This window comes from Chiloscyllium plagiosum, chromosome 7 (assembly GCF_004010195.1).
Source record: "Chiloscyllium plagiosum isolate BGI_BamShark_2017 chromosome 7, ASM401019v2, whole genome shotgun sequence".
NCBI classification, from domain to species: Eukaryota; Metazoa; Chordata; class Chondrichthyes; order Orectolobiformes; family Hemiscylliidae; genus Chiloscyllium; species Chiloscyllium plagiosum.
In genome coordinates this window covers 115,997,094-116,013,641 of record NC_057716.1, presented here as the reverse complement: position 1 = coordinate 116,013,641, position 16,548 = coordinate 115,997,094, and the positions used below count along the sequence as shown (strand labels likewise).

General features: G+C 43.4%; 2 long non-coding RNA genes across 3 annotated transcripts in view; both read left to right on the top strand.

Annotated features, from left to right (window-relative positions):
- The window catches only part of LOC122551875, a 1,022,930-nt gene that overhangs the window by 14,828 nt on the left and 991,554 nt on the right, over nucleotides 1–16,548 (top strand). The window lies entirely within an intron of this gene.
- The window catches only part of LOC122551873, a 600,020-nt gene continuing 589,881 nt past the window's right edge, over nucleotides 6,410–16,548 (top strand). Inside the window, exons 1-4 of one of the 2 annotated variants that reach the window (XR_006312221.1) lie at nucleotides 6,410–6,454; nucleotides 8,351–8,484; nucleotides 9,333–9,410; nucleotides 12,564–12,809. This is a non-coding gene — a long non-coding RNA (uncharacterized LOC122551873). Of the gene's footprint in view, nucleotides 6,455–8,350; nucleotides 8,485–9,332; nucleotides 9,411–12,563; nucleotides 12,810–16,548 lie in introns of those variants that run through there. The other variant, XR_006312222.1, reaches the window with a different exon arrangement.

The following is a 16,548-nucleotide window of genomic DNA, read 5'->3' as shown; positions in this document are numbered from 1 at the left end:
CCGATTTTTATGCAACTAAATTAAATTCCAGACCATCAGACTTGTGCTTTTGTAATTTCCGTGAGAAAGGCTTTTTTATGTTCAGTTACAAAATACTGGGTTATGAAGATATTGATCCAACATTGGACTCAAATGCGGTTTAGAATTTCGGAATGGTAACAGGTTTATGGAAGAAACTGTTATACTGAAACTAACACAGTTGCATCAAGTGTGACCAATTTGCAATATCGCTCAATAAGATAGAATTCTGTCAAGAAACAAAAATCAGCTTCTCCCGTGAATTATTGTGCACGGTTTGTTAGTTTCACAGTTTCTCCCATCCATCTCAATACCTTTTCATCCCTACCTATCGCTCTAATTTATTCTCCATCCCTCGCTGTCACTCTCTCTCAGACACTCCCAATTGCCATTTTGCGTCTCCATCTCAACTCTGCAAAACACAGTCTCCTCTCAAACCCACAGTTGCTTCCTCCTGTGTCTTCCTTCACTCGGTCTGTGTGATCTCCTCATCCTTTGATCTAACCTAATTTGTGACCTATCATGCTCGCTCGACCCACATCCATACCTGTGATGACTTATTCCTGATCAATTTCTGTGCCTGCATGTGCTCGATGTTATTCGCTTTCTAAATTACAATAATCTCTGATCTTTGTCTCCCCTTATTTAAAATCTTACTACCATCTGTTTTAGGCTCGGTTATGCACAATATTATACAACATCAGAGTGATAGTCAATATTGTAAAATCCGAATAAACATAAACCTCAGAGTAGGATGAGACGATTTCCAGCTTCCTCTGCGTATTATAGGGACTGGAAAACAGAGTTTTCCTCCTGAAAAGATTTATATCAAACGATTTTTTCTTGGCACGTGACTCAATGGTTAACACAGCTGCTTCACTGTGCAAGACACGTCGGTTCAATTTCATCCACGGGCGACCACACGAAGTTTGTACATTCCCCCTGTGTCTGCATGGATTTCCTCTGAGAACTCCGATTTTGTCCCACAGCACAAAGATGTGCACTGAACGTGGGTTATACGTGGTAAATAGCCCATAATATCCAGGGATGTGCAGTGTCGATGTGTGAGCCATGTGAAATGCGGGCTACAGGTTTTGGGTAGCTGGATTGGACATTCTTTGGAAGATTGGTGTGGATTCCGTGGACCGAACGGCCTGCCTCCACAAGAAAGGTATTTGGTTATACTTATTCTGATCGCCAGGCTCACAAGTAAAACCTGGTAAGAAATGATGACTGTCCACTCCCAGCTCTTGGCCAGAAGCCTTTTTCTCAACAAAAAACACTCAAGGAAAAACACAATTCGTTAACTCTTTGAAGATACAATCAAAAATACATCAGTTGCTCATTTATCCCTTAGAGCCTGCATTGCTAATAATTGCTAATAGATAATTTCACACACCTTTATCCTCATATCGACATGCATGAATATTTCTGAATACCCCTGCTTTTCTTTCACTTCATTGGTCATCAAGGAACTAGCTCTACCGTCATGACTTCTTTTCATTAAAAAAAATCATTTATTAACCTTTGATGCCCAGAATTCTGAAGACTCACAACTACCCCTGAGAGAACAAAAAAATCACATTTTTTGATACATGCCCCGTTTTGTTAAAGTAGGACTGAATTCTAGAAATTAACAAAGCAAACTCGTTGCAGATACAACGCAATCTAAAGCAGTGTAACACTGTGCACAGGCTAACTCACTTTACTCAATTTTTAAGCGCAACAAGGGGTTGTGAAATAAATCAATTTGAACTGCTATCAAGAACATACAGAGCTCACATTGATGTTCAACATCAACAATTTACAAAGGAGATAACCAGGGATCTGAACAGCTGCTAGAATCGGCTAGTGACTTCGCTCGAACTCATCAATTACTGCATCTTCCATTTCTTAGATAAGAAGTTGTTTTAATTAGTCTGGAATTGATAGTTCAACAAGATCCTCTGAACTGACCCATTCAAGTGGGCCCTGGAATACAATTGAAATACATCCTCACTAACATGGCTGTGCATCTCATCATTAATATTCGTTGAACTCACTTGAGCAAAAACGTTACATCAGCTGCTATGATACCGTTTTCAAAAACATATTATAACTGCTCAAGAAATAAAATCACAAATTGATGTCAACACTTCCGACCAAAACGCACATCGCGGAATTCATTAAGGAGTGATCCCTCAACAATGAAGGGTAGCTTCATGGTCTTCACTTATCTCAATGACGTTACTGATGAAGCGTTACTGGACTCGATATGTTACCTCTGTTTTCTCTACGCAGATGCAGCCAGAATTGCCGAGTTTCTCGAAAACATTTTGTTTATTTTTTTTATATTTTACAGACAGTGCACACCTTTTGTATTTCATTTAAAATGTTACTGTTGTATTTGCCAAATGTAGAGAAGTCACTCACAGAGTGAGACCGATTTGGAGATGCCGGTGTTGGACTGGGGTGTACAAAGTTAAAAGTCACATAGCACCAGGTTATAGTCCAACAAGTTTAATTGGAAGCCAACTAGCTTTCGGAGCGATGCTCCTTCATCGGGTGATTGTGAAGGGCTCGATCGTAACACAGAATTTATAGCACAATTTGCAGTGCGATGTAACTGAAATTATACGTTGAAACATTGATTGTCTGTTAAGCCTTTCATCTGTTAGAATACATTGATAGATAGTTTCAGAGTGAGACCGATTCCATTGTCTTTCTGTAGTTTCTCATTCTGATTTTCAATCTTTTGTCTGATGCACGTTTGATGACATTGAAACTTCAGAATCTAGTCCAGTGACAGCTGTGGGAATTGTTACGAACTGGACAAGCTCCGTTCACAACTTTTCAAGAAGACACCCCCGAACCGAAACTTTATTGATTTAAATGCATGCAAAAAGTGCAGTGTTCCAGATGTGATTGATTTCTTCAAGCAAAGAATGTAAAATTGGCATCACTTACATTCCATTAAATGGTTGACCAAACGTATACTTTGTTCACCTATTAATCCTTAACTGTTAAAATGTAACAGCACTACCAAAAACCATGATTTCCGAAGAAGTATGACTGTAGATGCATCGTTAACTCGGGTTACTCTCTCGAGATGCTGCCAACCCTGCTGGGATTTTTTTTTCAGTATTTGTTGGGGTTTTTCCTCCCATTAACATAGATTTTTCATTTTAACCTGCTATCTTCAGTCATGGAGAAAGGAAAAAGAAAAAAAAAAGAAAAACTCTGTAGCAGCAGACAGAGGTCGCCAGGATTTTTTTCCGTAAAAGGGACAGATGTGTGTCAATGAGCTTCAATCTCTTTCCAAATCCCACCCCAACTTAAAGTGACGGGAAAACTAAAAACCTGTTTCCCGGTGAGAATGAATCCACCCATATATGCTGCTTTTGTTTACTTCAACAAAAGGCAACAATTCAAGGATCTCAATGCTGTTTAGCCACTGTTTCTGAAGCAGACATTGCAACAACATTCTGGCAAAATAATTTTCGCAAGAGAACCAGTACACAGTTATTAGATTAGATTCCCGACAGCATGGAAACAGGTCTTTCGGTCCAACACGTCCACACTGACCGTCCAAAGTGGAACCCACCGGACACATTCCCGTACCCAATAATTACACCTGACGAACGCATCGAACACGATGGACAATTTAGCATGGCCAAATCACTTGACCACCACATCTATGGATTGTCAGAGGAAACTCCAGCAGACACGGAGGGAATGTGCAATCTCCACATAGACAGTCACCCGAGGAGTGAATCCAACTATCTACACAGCACAATAAGCAAAGCTTACTAGGTGGAAAGCTTCCGCAATAATACTCAAGATGTCTCATAGCATCCCTGGCTAAATACATGTCTTCTTTGGCAACACGTAAACTTCCTCTTCCTCGAATGCCTGTGTACAAGTCGCAGCAGGAAATAGTTGAGAGAATAATCAATATTGTTCAGACAGCGCCTTCCAAACTCATACTCTGTATTGTCTACAAGAGCAAGGACAGTAGATATTTCAGAACATTATCGTCAGGATCCGAATTAAGCCTGCGTCAATCTCATTTGCCAAAAACAAAATTCTGTTCCTTAACCAGCACTGAATGGGGAGGTGCTATGGCTTTGACAGGTGCATTTTATGCTCTATTTTGTTGTTGAAATTAGTGGAAGTTGAGACAGAATTGGCGAGTGTTCTACCTGAAGCCATCAAAACAAAACGTTTATGAGCCCTTGTATTTAATTCGATGCAAGAGAAGAAGCCAGTATGTGAGGTATCCCACAAAATCACAGTTTTAGTTTCAGCTTTCTGTAGCTGTCGTGGTTGTGAAAGCTACAGGCCTCACTCTCTCTCTCGCTCTCTCCAATTCTCTCTCTTTGTCTGCAACTCTCTCCCTCATCTCTCTCCCTCTCTCTTCGTCTTTCTGTTTGTTCCAGTTAAAAGTTGAGTTGCTCTTTCTGGTCGTACAACTGCAAGTGAGACAATCAATGCAACTGAATTAGAATTTTTGTCCACGTGTGGTGCTTATGAGGCATTTATACATTTGAATTGCTAATGGTAATTGTTTTGTAGGGATTAAAACTAGATCAGACAGGTGAACTTCATAGAATATTATTTAATATGATTCAGCCAGGGATTATTGGCTGACAGATACAATTAAAGTGTGGGAGGTTCTTTCCTCTCTAAGAGGTGTCTCTGAGGAAGCCGAACTTATATCAAGTGTTATGCACTTGTCCTAAACAGTGCCTGGGTAATGGGATGCCGGCCTCTATGGAGTAATTTCAATGCACAGAAAAGTAAAACAGAAGTGTGACTGAAACATTGGCTCGCAATAATAGTCATTGATTTGGAGTACGCATTTCAGGCATCCAGCCAATATTTGGAAAACTGAACACATTATATCCAAAAGTTTAAAAATTGGCCAAGCATGACTTAAAATAGATTCTTGTTTCTGACACAGTTTTGCTAGTTCCAAAGTCATCCTGAGTTTGGACGACGCTCTGTCATTTTAAATCTTACGTTTACAAAATCTGCTCTCAATGACTTTCGGAGATACATTGTCAAGACACAAGTACTTCTCAGGACGAATACAAGTTTGTCCATTCCACATGGGAAACAAAATGGCAACTTTTCCAACAGAATGAGGGGCTGTGGGGGTGGGGGCGATTTGAACGAATTTGATGTTATCGTTGTCAATGTGAATTCACGCAGTAGTATCTCCCATGAATATTTTCACCTTGTCCTCTGGATCTCATTGCTGGTTAGAAACGTAATTCACTCGCTGAATAAAATTTTGCAAACAGACGACATTGTAATTGGATAGGGATCATCGAAACATCTGTTAGCAATTCTGTTCGACAATTTGCTCAATTTGCTCTTCCTCATGCGAATGACTTAACGCTGAGTGAGAGAGGTTTAATCCCGCAGTGCCTTACTAGGCCATGCACGTTGAACGCTGTTGCATTGCTTATGTCCATCGGCAGATCCGAACCACCGCAGCCAACGCCAGCTGTACCGCTCCAGCAAGCAGCCTCACTCAGAAACAGACTTGCAGGCAACGATTCCTGCTGTTTCAGCTCCAAATAGACTGAAACCAAAGGTAATGGCCTCGATGTCTCCAGATCGTTGGACTGACACTGAATAAACAGCAGTGAACTGCTAAACTCACATTATAATTTGGCATTGTTAATCACAGTCCGTATTAATTCCAGGGGTTTATAAGTTGGAACTCTTCAGAGCTGCTTGCAGCATTTTATAGAGCAAAATGTCCAATTTCCTCTGAAATCCTGTCTGTTTGCTTTTTCGCGGCCATTCTTACCAGGTTTGCTAACACTGCGCACACTGCCATTCCAGCTAAACAGTTCATGTGTATGTCTGGTTGAATGACCAACACACCGCCCCTCCACCCCAATGATAATGTCTGCGAAATGAAGTTGGGTGCACGGTGTTTCCTTCGATGTGCCAACTCTCCAAACCCAAGTCATTGCCAGTCACTGATAGTACGAACAGCCAGTTCTTGGGATCTGTCACCTAACTGTCTTCAGATCCGCAAGCGACTTCCTGGATGGGATCGTTGTTTGGTCTTTTTTTGGCACACGGTACGCCCCTTGAGGGAAATGCACAACATATCCAAACGGGAACTCTGCTTCTCTCTCTCTTTCTTCGAGAATTTATGATCTTACTTTCTAGGCAATGAGGAAATGTGGCGCAATGTTCAACCCGGACAAACGTAGATGAATCTGTCGGTGTCAGGGACGGTTGTCTCGGACAAAAAACAGCGCTCCTATTGGGTGCCTCACCTGTTTTGCTATGCTCAATATTCTGTCATTGGACAATGAACCCTTTGTTGAGGTTTATTGCCTGTTGTATAAAAACAGGAGTTCATGTGGTTTCGATAGTCAGAAAACAGCGATGGTTCTCTTTGAGCTCCTCGTCCTTTTCTGCTTATCTCCAGGTAAGATGCGGACTTCTTTGTAAAATTTTCCTCTTTTGTACGTTGACAGAGAAAAGGAACGCTGAGTAGGTGTCTAGGAAACGCCTGACAAACAGCGGTTGTCGCTTCCCACTGCTCTGATGCTGATGGGAATTCACCGCTCTTTTGCTGCTCATCGTGTAATCTGAAATGTTCCCTGCTCAGTGACAGCGATGGGAAAGTTGCATTAATTTATCGGTTCTATAAGATGCTTAGATGTTTGTATTTATATAGTGCGAAATTCTGAGAGAGCTCAGAAAGCTTCCTTGGTTGCGTGGTTAGAGAGAAATCGATTTAGATTTAATTGGAACTCATCTATTAAACGGGGCTATCGACAAAATTGCTCTTATGCTGAGGAAGTGAGTGATCGGAGGCCGTGTCAGAATGGGACAGGGCGTGGGATCCACTCCACAACCGGGCCCTGCAGTACCCATGAGGGGATATACTGTGGATTCTGAAAGTCGTCAACGCAGGGCGGCACAGTAGTTAGTACTGTTACAGGACAGCTTCACGGACCGGTCTGAATTTCACCATCGGCGACTGATTGCATGGACTCTCCCCTGTGTCAGCTTCGGTTCCATTAGGTGATCTGGTTTCCTCTGACAGTCCACGGATGTGCAGATTATGTGTGTTTCCGAAAATGCAGGGTGACAGGGAAACTGCGGGATGCACTGCGGCAGGTGTGACGCAACAAATGGGCTCCCTTTACTCTGTTGGGAATTAATAACAACCAAAACTGTTTTATAAAGTCAGCTGGTCTCGTATCATCCGCAGAGACAGAAAGCTGAGTTAATAGTTCATAACTGACACAAATGTCATTGATCTGAATCCTTGTCAAAACTGTCGACAATGCAGTCAATAGTGACAAGCACTCTTGTATTTCTTTCGACATAAGGGATAATGAGAACTGTGCCTAACAGCTATCGTGATTCCACATCTGGGAGAGATAATATATCCCTTTATGGCGCGGTTTTACCAACAGCATTTCAGTAAGCAAATTCTCATTCAGACCTGACCAGTCTCTCTGGAAGATTTTCCAGTCCAGAATCTGTTGAGTCCCGGGCAGCCACAGTTCCTGTGGCCAGTTGTGTCCTTATGCAGGAGATACAAGAAACACATCAGTTCAAATGGCACAAAGAATCCTGACCATTCTGGTCTGAGTGTCCCATACTGAAAAATCACCACAATACATTGTCATTATTCAGATGGTAACTATGGGGAATGATATTACACCTCTATGCAATCCTGGATTGTCCTATCCTTCTGGATCCTCCAACTCACTTCTCTACAGTTAACAAGAAAATCTGTAATTCTTCCACATCTGAGCATACCTTTAAAGTTAGCTCGGAAGAGAGAGAGAGAGATAAAGGCGAAAACTACTTCTGAAATCTTTATGAACACTTGCTGCCCAGTGTTGCCCTTCTCAATCCAGTTCTCTTTCCATCAGCCTCAATTCGGTTAATCTGATTAACCATTCAGGGCCAACGCTCATTGATGCATGTCTTTATGGAAGAGTTATTGGAAATGCTTGTAAAATGACTCGATTGCTCTGTGCAGGAGGAAATGTGTTCTGAAGAGGGTTACAGTGGACCCGAAACATTGACCGTACATTCTCTGACTCCACAGCTGTTTCCAGAGTTGCTGAGTTTCTAGAGCAATTTCACTGTATCTTCGCCACGGGTCTTGAAATTGCACGCACTCCCGAAGATACACAGCGAGAGAACTACTTTTGTGCTCTTTCGTCTGAATCTCTTTTGAAAAAAATTGTCCGTCGCCCCAACTCCACACTCAACTAAAATATGAAAACTGGTTCATTCATTGTCTGCAGGGAAACATTCCCTATTTAATCAGAATCTCTCCCATGTCTCTGAATTTTAGTTTGGGCCACAATGTCATGTCACCTGTGTGAGAACATCTCCCTAAAGCTCCAGTCGCAATGGAAGGAAGGTTTAGACATGGAAACACTGCAGCAGGAAGTCTGCAACTCGCTGCCTCATGAGTCCAATTTGGTGGTGAGTTTCAGTAAGAATGAGATGGAAGGTGCCGGGAAAATTGTGCTTATTTAAGGAAATATATCGTTTCCTTGAAGGCATTTCAGGGAAGGTACACAAGGATGATCCTTTTGTATGGAGGGATTGATAATGAGCAAACGCTAACAGGTTGGGATGTGAGGTGTTGGCAAGACAATCCAGGGTGGACTTACACAGTTGTGCTAGTGTCTGGGGAATGTTGTCGAACAGAGAGGCCAAGGGGTACAGGTATGTATTTACTTGAAGTGACGTCACAGGTCGTCAAGGTGATGAAAATGTATTTTTCGTGCTACGTCCCTACATTGGTCAGAGCATTGAACGCAGGAGATAAGATGTCATGTTAGAGCTGAATGAGAGTTTGGTGAGACCACTTTTCGTAAACTGCATTATTCTGCTCACTCTGCTGCAGGAAGAATAATATTAATTTTGAAAAGGAGCAAGGAAAGATTTACAAGGTTGTTACCGAGCCTGGAAGGTATGAGTTATAACGCGAGGCTGGGAAGGTTGGGAAGTTTTTTTTTCCTGGAGTTTAAGAAGATGAGTGGGTAACATAAAGAAATGTAGTAAATCATACGGCGCGGAGATGAGGCAAATTGCCGTTGTCATCTCTGTCAGTTGGATGGTCTAAAAACCAGCCAGCGTAATGTTAAGGTGAGTGACAAAAGACTTAAATGAGAAGAGAGGGGTAACCTTTTCATACAAAGAGCGGTGCGTGTGTGCAGCGAACTAGTCGTGGAAGTGGTGGAGACTGGTACAATTCGAAAATTCAAATGCATCTGAATGTAATCAGCTGAACACATTTCTCTCTTGTCCACATCTTGTTCTGACAGTGCATGGATTTTATCAAATAGCACATGAGGTTGATCACTAAAGCCGTGAAGATTCCGGGCACTTACGATCTGTGTGGGGTGAGTATCACAGAGTGGTCATTCATCACGCTATTTGACGTTGATGGCGAGCAATTGCAGTCCTCCGATTTCACCGGTCTGTGTACGTCAGAGAAAGAGCGAGCGAGAGAGAGAGAGAAGGTGATCTCGCAATTCAATTAAGGGAATGCAGAGAGTCAGTGGGCCAAATTGCGCCGACTGCTCTCTGCTCCTTCACTTTTAGGAACTTTCTCTTCTCAACCTCTGTATCAGTCACAGAGTGTGCACGAGAAGTTCAATCATTCCATTGCAGTTTCCTGCAGAGGCAGAGCCTGAGAGTTTGGCTCTGTCCCTTATGGTAAAGAATACCCCCAGCCACAACTCCCCTACACACACACACAAACACATGCCCTCTGTCACATACGCGCACTCTCACGTCCTCTCCTTAAACCCACGCTCTCTCACGCGCACTCAGATACACACTCGCAAACACACACAACTCACTCTTACACACTCATACACAACTCATTCGTGCACGCACTCTGAATCCAACCGACATGCAGTTCCATACTTACACTCTCAATCACACACACACTTACACGAACATGGACACTCACGCATGCCATATACACACAGAGAAGCACCAGCACATACACACTCACTCGCACAATCACAGACACACACACACATAAACACGCACACAAACAGGAAAGAAGGGTGTGTAGATGTTATAGAATTGATTTGCACAAACCACAGTAGACGCTCCATAAATTTTCAGAATGAAATATCAGAGAATTTTTCTCGTTAAAGGAGGCCTACGTGCAGACATGTGCTGCTCGGCAGCAAATGATACTGTTGAAAGGTGAGAGAGGTTCCAGGATTTGAATCGTCTTCTCCTGTTCCTGTGTTTTACTCGTGAATATGAAGAGTTAGTGTTACACCAAGTGTAAGAGGAACCATTAAAGACCAATCGCTAGTCTTCCTTATTAAATTGGAGATGAAATTGAACGAGGCTTCTAATTAAACTAGACAAGTAGATCGAAGGATAAACATGTTATTACCTAAGAACATTACATCAGGGAGGAAGCTGAAAAGAGAGGGAGCCATGCTTTTTAAAGGAGTTGAAGATGTTGTCCAGAGGAATGAGAAATTTTATTTTAGAATGAGACGTGAAGGCTCAGTTCCAGCGCTTGAGAGTTAAATGTTAGCAAGAAAATACCGAATCAGAAAAGTAAGAGGAGCCAAGAGGGGACATGAGATGTCTTTGGCAGATTCGAGAAAGGAAAAGTGTACGGTTGTCTATAGGTATATCGGTTTAAAGAATGGTGAGAATAAGATTAGGGTCAATCAAAGATAGTAGTAGGAATTTGTGGGTGGAGTCAAAGGAGATTGGCGAAGAGCTAAATGAATATGTCTCCTCAGGAAACATGTTGTCATTGGGTAAACTGCGATACAGGCTAATAGACAAAAAGGGATTGAGGTTCTCAAGGAGGAGGTGTTAGCAATTTTAGATACTGTGAAAACCAGTATCTCCACTGGACCGCATGAGATTAGATTAGATTAGATTACTTACAGTGTGGAAACAGGCCCTTCGGCCCAACAAGTCCACACCGCCCCGCCGAAGCGCAACCCACCCATACCCCTACATTTACCCCTTACCTAACACTACGGGCAATTTAGCATGGCCAATTCACCTGACCTGCACATCTTTTTGGACTTTGGGAGGAAACCGGAGCACCCGGAGGAAACCCACGCAGACACAGGGAGAATGTGTTGAACCCATGTCTCTGGCGCTGTGAGGCAGCAGTGCTAACCACTGTGCCACCGTGCCGCCCACGAATTGATCCCAGGATTCCCTGGGAAGCCAGGAAGGAGAGTGCAGAGCCTTTTACTTTGATCTTTATGTCGTCATTGTCTGCAGAATTAGTGCTAGAATATTGGAGGATTGCATATGTTGTTCCCTTGTTCAAGAAGGGGAATAGAGACAACCATAGCAATTATAGAGCAGTGCGCCTTAATTCGGCTGTGGGTAAAGTCTTGGAAAGGATTGTAAGAGATATTATATACAATCATCGAGAAATGAATAAATTGATAAGAAATAGGCAGTACCATTTTTTGTGAAGTGTAGGTCGTGCCTCACCAAACTTCTTGGGTTCTTTGAGCAAGTGACCGAAAAGGTGGCTTATGGTAAGGCGACTGATGTGGTGGATATTGATTTCAGAAAGCGTTTGGCAAATTCGCTACCGTGGCTATTGCATAAAATGCAGAGGCGAGGCTTTGAGGGTGATCAGGCGGTTTGAATCAGAAATTGGCTAGCTGCAAGAGACACAGAATGTGGTTGATGGGAAATGTTCATCCTGGAGTTCAGGTACTAGTGTGCACGGCAATGATCTGCTTTGCAACAACAGTTAATTTTCATTTTTTCATGAATGACCTCAATGAGGGCATAGTATCATGAGTTAGTAAAGTTGTGGAAGACCCTGTGGTCGTTAGAGTTGTGGATAGTGCTGAAGGATGAAGTAACACAAATGCAGGTAACTGTGCTAATGGTGCGATGCTTGGTCGTGTAGATGAGTAGAGGGATCACATTTTCCATGAACGTTTGCCCATGGGCGTAGCCACCCAGGTTAAGAGGGTAGCTCAGAAGGCATACGGTGTGTTAGCTTTTATTATGAGAGGGACTGCGTTTCACAGCCATGAGGTGATGCTGCAGATGGACAGAACTCTGGTGAGGTTGCAAATTGCAGATTTGCTTCCAGTTCTGGTTAGAAGATGGATGTGGAAGCTACAGAGAGGGTTCAGAGGACATTTACAGGATGGTGCCTGGTATGGAGGGAAGGTCTTACGAGAAAAGGCTGAGGGTTTTGAGGCTGTTTTCGTCAAAGAGAAAAAGGTTGAGAGGCGACTTATTGAGACGTATAAGGTAATCAGAGGGTTAGATCGGGTGGACGGTAAGAGCATTGATATGTGTATGGAATGAGCTGCCAGAGGAAGTGTGGAGGCTGGTGCAATTGCATCATTTTAGAGGCATTTCCATGGTACTGAATAGGAAGGGCTTGGGGCCATATGGGCCGGGTGCTGGCAGGTGTGAATAGATTGTTGCTCACATCCAGGAAAACAGCGTGGTGCTTGCTCTGTGTGGTTGACGAGAGAGTTGTGCTTCCATTAATGTCACCTTTGTAGATTTGCTTACAGGAACTGCAATTCTGTCTTTGACTGGTCTGTAGACGTATAGGTGGATGTATCGGTGAAAATGGTGACTTTCCTCCTGAGTTTCGTCCATAGAAAACCCATCCAGTGTGAAGGAAGTTTGCACAAATTCACTGCCAGTCGTTTTGTCGAATATGGAATATTTATGGGCCGCAGCCTGACAGGAAACTTTAACCGTTTCCAATCAACAAAACATCTGTCTTTAAAATAAAATGATATGGGAAAACTGCAGGCAAAGTGAATTGCTTCCATATCGTAAACAATGTTCGCATGGACACGAGGGGCCGAAGCGTCTGTTTCGATGCTGTGTACCTCTGGGATCCTTTGAACAATCTCTATGCATTGAGCTTGTCCTTTCAGCAATAGGTGCCAAGAAAAGAGACCTCCTTCACCCTCTCCCACTTATTGTGCCTTCCTGCCAAGTTGCCCATCACCCGAGACCCCAGAAAAGCACCATTCCCTTCCATGCTCCTCGAACTCAAACCTGTGATGACTGATATTCACTGAGGTCAAAACCAGACTGACTAATTGTCTGCACTTAATTCGGATCCCTCCTCATTTTTTGTCGCTGCATTCACCCCATAATAACTCAGGGATAAAACTGTGCATCATCTCAACCTTGTCACCGTGATTCCAGCGTGTTCACCTAAAGGGTAAGACGCTGGTTAAATGTTCACGCAAATTGGTAACCAATGGTGAAAATAGTGCCCGACGACGTCGATACCACATGTGCAGATGAGTGGGTGAATTGCTTCAAACTCCCAGCTGACTTGACCTTTCGATCACTTTGCGTCAGTTAGAGTGCTTATTTCGACGACTTCATGGCACCTCCCAGCCCCGTCTTACCTTTACAGTGTCGTCAACAACATAACGTTTTAAGGATGGCTTATGTCTCTCAAATCAGTTCTGCATTTTCCTGACATGTCTGCATTTTGTCCATTCCTCCGTCTTTCAGAAAGCTTGCTTTTATGTGTGGCATGGCTGGATCGAACAACATTCTGCAAAATTAAAAATGCCCTTCCACGGCAAGGTATCACAACGACATTGAAGCAGAATAAAAAGTGATTATATATTTGCTTCGAACTCTCATTGAGGAACAGCAACAATAGTTCAGTCTTTCTGCCTGTTGTAAAATTGTATTTATGTTCTTTTGCCTGCCTTTACAGTTTGTCAGTAATCACTCGCACATCACACTCACTACCGTTGTGTGCAGGTTGGTTATCAAACTAGATTATTGCCTCGCCCTTACCGTCCACACGAATCCATCCTTCTGGGTGTCCTGTGTACAGTTCTGGGCAGCACGTTGTTGGAAATGTGTTGGAGAGAGTGCAGTGGGTGGTTCACAGATCGCTTCGAAAGCGAGTTTTTAAAATGGGAGTACTAAATTTGGAGGGGAGAGCGGAAGGCAAGAGAGTTTTAGATAGAGAATTTCAAGACTATGAATTCTTAGCACAGAATAGCCATTAAAACATTGTCTACCTTTCTTTACAAGGCCAATCAGTGAGATGGCTCAGTTTTATAATTATTTTCAACGGATGTTGTTGAGAGAACAACTTTCTCATCCAGCCAGTAGTTACGTGGTGGAATGTTGTGTCTGGAAATGTTGGGAAGGCACGTTCACTTGAATACATTTAGGAGAAAGCTTTGGATGGGAAATGAGAAGTAATAATCCTGAGTCATCCTGATATCACTGCTTTTGGGATGCAACTGCTGTGCTTGCTGCCTGAGACCTAACCGTCTGCTTAGAGAGCCATGTCCCTGATGTTATACACACTTTCTTAGTATTGGCTGTTCACCTTCTCCCTGAACGAAACAGTAGGGGCTTTATAACCTCAGGGCTTCCGGATATTTGGATCATGTCTTTCGACATTTCTTCCCTTTCCCCCTTCCAGCAGAAACTAACATGATCATCGATCTTGATTGACCGTTGCTGCTCCTCCTTCCCTCGACAGCCTATTGGCAATGTAACAGGATCTGAAGCAGTATCTCTTTTGATAGTGAATGGCCAGAATCTGGCAGTATTCCTGTCTCGTCATCTCCCTATTGCACTCCCCTTCCTGCCCGTGCAATCCTACACCATTGTTTTACTGCGACCCCTCTCCAACCTCTGCATAAATTGCAACATCCGCCGACATTTCTGCCATCTACAAATGGAGCCCATCACCAGTGATGTATTCCCCTCCACTCCACTATCTGCTTTCCGCAAAGACCGTTTCCTCCACGACCATCATGTTAGGTTCACGCTTTGTAAAAAAAAACGCCCTCCCCTCCTGGCACCTTCCCCTACCACCGTAAGAATTGTAAATCCTGCGCCCACCCCTACCCCCTCACCTCCGCCCAAGACCCCAAGAAGCCTTCCATACCCATCAACGTTTCACCAGAGCTTCCACACCAGAGCTTTACTGTATCCGTTGCTCACAATGCGGTCTCCTCTACACTGGGGAGACTGGACGCCTTCTGGCAGAGTGCTTCAGAGATCTTCGCCGGGACATTCGCACCAATCAACTGCACCGCCCCCTGGTCAAACATTTCAACTCTCCTTCCCACTTACAGGCCCTGGGACACCTCTATTGCCACTCCCTCACGGCTCCACGCCTGAAGGAACAACGCCTCATCTTCAGCCTCGGGAACCTTCAACGACAGGGCATTGATGTGAACTACACCATTTTTCTCATTTCCCATCCCCCATTTTACCCCAGTTCCGATCTTACAGCTCAGAACCGTCCATAAGTCATATCTGTCCTGTCAATCTTCATTCCCACCTATCTGCTACACCGTCCTATCTGACCTATCACCATCAACCCACTTCCATCCAGCTATTGCACTCTCAGCTGCATTACCCCTTCCCCCCACCCCGATTTTATCTGTCTACACCCGAGGCTCCCAGCCTCATTCCTGATGAAGGGCTCCTGCCCAAAACTTGTCCTGCTCCTCGATTGCTGCATGACCTGCTGCGCTTTTCCAGCACCACGCACTCTTGACACGCTTCTCCTCTCCATCCACTTTACCCAAAACTCCCTCAGGCTCACGAAAGTCCTGCGCCCCCGTTCCGAATGCCCACACGTCCAGAAGAGTGCACTGGAGACATTTACTGCTCACATCCTGCGTCCCAAGCGCCATAAATACTCCCGGATTTCTCCTCCGAATTTCTTGACTGGGAGGAGCAACCAATAGCTTTGAGGTCACCTGTGAGTTCCCCACTGTGGTTATACTTTTTATACATCAAGTAAAGTCAAACCACGTCGACTACTTCAGAGCCCCAACTTTTCTTGACCGAACAAACGATGACTCCTAAGATAAAGACCTCCCAAACTCTAAATGCTAATTGTTGTATAAATACTCAACAGCCTTGTTCCTACAACCTGAAACTTCCACTTTCCTCATGATACTGTGGAACCAAGATTTCCCTCAGGAAGTCTATACCTTACATTTCCTTAATATTCCTTTAATGGATTGAATACCCTAAGTCTGCTCCTATATAACAGACTTAAACATGCTTTAAATGTTTCAGTGTTTTCAGTGCTCGATATTATAACTCAAGCAGAGGGCCCATGTCACCTCCTGAGTTTAATTTATTTTCCGTCCTATCTGACAATTTTAATTGAACAGGGAACACACAGGCGCTTTTGCCAGTGCAGTTACAATGCAGACAACAATGAGTGTTATTGCATGTAGTTCACAGTTTGCAAGAACGGTTACAAATGCAGTTGGCTGAAGGGGGCATTAAAATAAGTTCCTCAGTGAGCAGAAAACGTCACGACTGCAAGGTTGTGAAAGATCATGCATTGTTCAGCCGTTGATATAGCCTTAAATTCAGATAAATCATTGTCACAGGCTGCACAGTTATAAACACACAATTGAAATTAAATGCTGAAGAAAATCTTCCAGGGAAATATATAATCTAGAATTCAATTGTCCTCACTTCCACACCGTTTACAATGGAACGTAGAGCGTTATTAGAGAACGTGGT